The sequence below is a fragment of the Phaseolus vulgaris genome, chromosome 11 (assembly GCF_000499845.2).
Source record: "Phaseolus vulgaris cultivar G19833 chromosome 11, P. vulgaris v2.0, whole genome shotgun sequence".
In the NCBI taxonomy this organism is placed as follows: Eukaryota; Viridiplantae; Streptophyta; class Magnoliopsida; order Fabales; family Fabaceae; genus Phaseolus; species Phaseolus vulgaris.
In genome coordinates, this window is record NC_023749.2 from 45,651,903 (window position 1) to 45,657,789 (window position 5,887).

The window sequence follows — 5,887 nt, forward strand, 5'->3', positions numbered from 1 at the left end:
TCTACAACAACATAAAAGTTGAATATATAAATATAAATTAGTATTTATTTTTATTATTATTAATGATGTAATTATGTTAACTTCAAGTAAAAAATACAGAACATAATTATAAAAAAAAAAGTTAAATAAGGACTGATATGGACATAAAAGAACAACATGATCGGAAAAAAAAATGTTTATATGGTCAAACACCAAGACACACATAAAGAATATGTCCCAACATTATTGTGCATTTCTCGTCATTAATTATGTATCATTTCGCACAAATTATTTAATGTACCATTAAAGAAAATATTAAATGAATTATCATCTTTCATTTATTTTCATTTTTTTGATCAACATATACTTATTTAGTATCGCCTTATATCTCTTATATTTATCTTATTTGAATTTATTTTTATATCTTTTATATTTATCTTAATTTGTTTTGCCTTTATTTTATATCTTTTATGTTTCTAGTTATTCTTTTTTTTTCTACCATTCTTTTTTTTTATTGTTGCTATTTTTATTTTCTAGACTTATTTTTTTTTTCATTTTTTGTTTCTCCTTTTTAAGCATTAAGTGTAACATTTGCATTAGTTTTTTTTTAGGATTTTGCATTTAGGATAGACACTTCAATATTACTTGTGTATCCACTATTAATTAATACTAATTGACTTTGGTTTTATTGTAATTATATCATGTATTTTTTACTTGAAATTAACATGATTACATCATCAATAATAATAACAATAAATAGTAATTTATGTTTATAGATTCAACTTTTATGTTGTTGTAGGGTTTAATTTTTTATTTTCTTCATTCTTAAAATAAAAATTTAAACTAAACATTTTAATTTTTTTTTTATTTTATTTTATAAAAACTCATTTCTTTATTCATTAATTATATTTCTAACTATTTTAAACATTAAAAATATTTATTTGTGAAATGGTGCTAGATAGGGAAATAAAAAGTAAAAGGGTGCTAGATAGAGAAATAAAAACAAAAGGGTGTTAGATAGGGAAATAAAAACAAAAGAGTGCTAGTTAGGGAAATAAAAGTCTAAATGGTGCTAGATAGGGAATTTACCCTTGAAAAGTATGCAAATTTCCTTGATTTTTTTTCTTCTTTATTTAAACCAATTTCATTTTTTACTTGTTCCTATAGAGGTTAAGATGATCTACATTCTCTATTTAAATGTGTTTGATATATTTTGATTTATAGTTTATTTATACCTAAATATCAAGATAAATAATCTATCAGAATCCAAGAAAAATTGTTTTTGAAAATGTTTTTAAAAATATTTAGAACTTATATCATATTGACTTAATTAAATATTTTTAAATAAAATCATTCTGTTGAATTAATTTTTTATCATTAAAAATTACTAGAACAATTTGAAATTAAATGTCTTTGAGAAGTCTATAAAATGGTCTTTCGAAAACATTTTGATAATAGATGATAGAAAAATGAACAACGATTTTTGAGAAATACAAAAATCATTTTGTTTCAAAAAGCATATATTTCTTGAAGTCTTCTTGGATTACATACATTGATTGAAGGAGTTTTTCACCTGAATATTCAAAACCAGTTGTTTCTGTTGTGAATTCAGATGTAGTCGTTCTTTTATTCTTTTGATACTAATTTGGTGTATTGAAATTAGATAAGGTTTCTAATTTCTGGAAGAGCAACAAGGTGTTGCTTTTGGTAGACCTTTCTTATAGGATTTAAGATTCATTTTCTTGTGAGTCTTATGGTGTAAAGATTCTTGTTTAGTGGAACCTCAATTGGTGTGGCTGAGAAACTAGATGTAGCTCTTGAGGAAGAGTGAACTAGTATAAAAATCAGTGTGTGATTCTCTCTTTCCTTCACTTAACTTTGTTTTGATCAAATGTGTTGTGTGTTAAGCAATCATATTATTCAAGCTTTGCATGAACATTTATTGTCATGTGCATTGTGAAATAAGTGTATGATAAAATCACTATGATAGAATCTTGAACATTGTCTGGTGTGTTTTGCATTAATCATCTAATGCATTTGTAGTGGCATTTGCATTGATAATCTAAACATATTTTTATTCATCATCTAGTGCATTTGCAATGATCGTCTAATGTGATAATTTCTACTATATTTGTGTCTTTCAATCTATTGCTTGATTTTGTAAAGAACTTCATTCCAATCCAGATCTTTTCGAAAATCTTTCAAAGTTTAATTCACCATCTCTTAAACTCAACCAATTATTCTAACAATTGGCATCGAAGCTGGTTCTTGAAAATTATTCAAGTTTTCGTCCTTGTTTTTTTTTATTGGTTGAGAATAAATTGTCTTTTGCTAAGGATGCCTTTATAAATAGACCACCAATGTATGGAGGAGTGAATTACCTATTCTAGAAAGTTAGAATGAAAATTATCATAGAATCAATTGATCAGGGTATCTAGGATGCGATTGTTAATGGTGATTTTGTGCCTAAACATGTTGATAATAATCTTGTTGAAAAACCATGGGCTGACTGGTCTGAGTCTGAAAAATAAAAAATCTCAATATGATTGTATGGAAAAAACATTATAACCTCTACTTTGAATCTAGATGAGTTTTTCAGGGTATCACAATGTCTCTGAAAAGGAGAAGTGAGACATCTTGGAAGTGACACATGTAGGTACAACAAATGTCAAACGAGCCAGAAAGTATGCACTTATTCAAGAATATGAGTTATTCAGAATACATCAAGAAGAAACAATAGCAGATGTGCAAAAAAGATTCACTCTCATAGTAAAACATCTGATAGGTCCGGGTAAAGTGTTTGATAAGGAAGAGCTCAACATAAATTTTTTGAAATGTTTGGATAGAAGTTGGAACCAAAGGTTACTACCATCTAAAAAACAAAAGATCTCACTACCTTAACAAATGTTGCACTGTTTTAAGAGAGTATGAATTCAAGATGAACAAATTAAGGGAGCAAGAAAGTAGTGAAGGAAAGGCAATGGGAATTGCACTTAAAACTTTTGATAAAAGGGAGGAAAACAATGAGGAAGGATCTAATGATTGTAGTGATGCAAAAACACTGAATCTGTTGACCAAAATGTTTAACCGATTTCTCAAGAAGAAATGAAAGTAGAGGAATCAACAAAGTAAAGGTATAATAAAATATTTGGTACTACTTCTTCCAATTTCACTTTTTTTGGATGTGGAAAGCAGGATATATAAAAGTGGAATGCCCAAATATGCCACACAAAGAGAAAGATTATGAAAAGAATAACAGTAAAGGAGGAAAATAAAAAAGAGCATACATTTCATGGGAAGATAATGACCTTCCATCCAGTTATTCATCGAGAGAAGATGAGGAAGCTAATATGTGTTTAATGGTTGGGCATGAATCATATGCTAGTAATGTAAGTTCCAGTATTTCCATGAATATTGAGAATTACAATTATTTGTTTGAAGCTTTCAAATAAACACACGAGGAAGAAAACATGTTAGCTCTTTCCAATAATAGACGATCATTCTCGCCAATCCCGCAAATTTCACAAGGGCATTAGACATAAATCACAACCTTTGAAATTAAAATGCATTATTTAAAGAAAATAAGTGTGAATATCTATTTTTTCTTTAAAATCAAAGATTCTAGAAAAATATGTTTTCAAATCTTTTCTTTCCCAAACTATATGTGAGTTGCTTTAAAGACCTAACCAATACGAAACCATCCCTCAGGGTATATCATCCAATCTGAAAGCCTTAGAACCTTATAAATCTTTTTGAAATTCAAGATGAGTCAATCTGACGAGGCCAACTCACCCATCATAATATCCTCTTAGTCCTCCAGTCCAAACCCTGAAGATTACTCCTTGTTTTTAAACTGGGAGGAATAAACTCGTGAAACTAACACAAGCTTCCTTAGAAAAAGGGCAAGGTTAGAAGCCATCAAGGAAAGCAATGACAAGGCTCTTAAGACCCTGCTAAAAAAACGTAGGAGAACCTGAAGCAGATCCTAAAGAAGAGTGATTGGTAAACAAGACTCTAGAGATGGTAAATAGGGCAATGTATTCGTAAAATAGCCAAGTAAATCAACACATTGCTAGGATTGAAGAAAGGCTAAGGAAGAAAAGATAGGAAGATTTGTTTCTTGCTCAGTAGATGGAAGCACGCTGGAAGTCAAGACTAGATGATCTAGCCCTTAGCTTCTCTAACCAGATTAACCAAGCACTTAGTGATAATCCCTTTTCTAGCCAATCCTTTCAACCACCACATTCCCTGCAGTTGTGATGATTTTTAGCTACCCTCTTTGCTAATTTCAAAAAAGGGGGAGAAATAATGTGTCTGACATTTTTTTGTTATGGTGTTTTGAAAGTTTTTTTTTCTCATCTTGTTTTTGGTTTCAAGTGTTTTCTCTTATGAACAATTTATATTTAACATTTATTCTTTCACCAAGTACACATATATCTATGATACGTCTAATATTATAAATTGTGACATAGCAAACAATCATAAAAGACATCGTTGCACTTATAATTTTTGTCATCATCAAAATGGGGAGATTGTTAGGACTCTAGACGATTTAGTCAGACTTGGACAATCTCATAATGAAACTCTCCAAGCATATTTTGATGATAAAATTAATCTATAATAATAAGATACAATAGTTACCAAAACACTTTAAACAAATAAATGAAAGGCGCTAGACTATACATTATAACAAACATTTACAAGAGCGAATACAACACGAGCTTGAAATGATAAATGATGTCTCAAGGAATTTTCCAGATGATGGTCGAACTGTGGAAGAGATATGCAAGGTCTCATTAAAATGGTAGACAACGTCTACATAAGAACTCAATGGGCCAAGTTCATTACAGAGAAAACTAACACAGTTAGCAGACGATGAGAGCATCAATAATGTGTCAAACTATGATCAAGTCATATACATGACAGGCGATGATGCACATTTGATGGTATACAAAGGGAAGTTTGCATACTTAATATTTCCATTCTATATATTGTTTAAATGATTGTTTCTATGTTTTCATACTTGTTTTGATATCATGAATTAATTGAAAATGGTTTAAATCAAAACAAATAGCTGAAGCTGAGAAAGGAAAGTGTCTATTAAAATGATAAAGGGCACAACTATGTTCTTGAATATATTGTGCTTAAATGTTTCAGAATGAAATATATATTTTCCTAAGATTTCACAAATTGATTTCTAATACAACTATGACTAATTAATAATCTAATCTATATAAAAAATATTTTGGAAAATAGAGCGTATAACTGATTATGTGTTAAAGTGTTTTTTTGATATATATTTAGAAGAATATAAACCAGATTAAATATAATTGTACTCAAATATTTTAATTCAAGTTAATATGGAAAGTGTTTATAATGTGTTATGAAATAATATATGAAGTTAGAAAGACTTGATAATTTAGAGATATTATAGATATATTTTTTTCGACAATATCCATGCTATAAATATATAGAATATATTCATTGCTGAGAATCACAAAAAGTTTTTAAATGTGATATAGGAAAAAAACAAATGCAAAGGAGAACAAATGCTAAGTTTACTTAAAGAGCGTTTAGACAAAAAATGAAGTTGTTGTAGAGCAAGATTTGCATGAAGAAATTAAAGCTTCACAAAGGTATTGCAATCAACAAAGAAGAATAATAAAAAGAGAAATATATTCAAGAAAATTATCAAGTGAGAAAGACGCATTCAAGATGTGTATATATAAGAACATTCCATTTACAACGTCTATTGGGAAAGTGATGAAGTGAAGAACATCATCCAAGCTCATTTCATATATATATATATATATATATATATATATATAATCAACGTTCAAACAAATCCTAAGAAAGGAAATAGTTTAAAGAGCTTCAGCGCAATGTGATGAAAATGCAGATATTACTT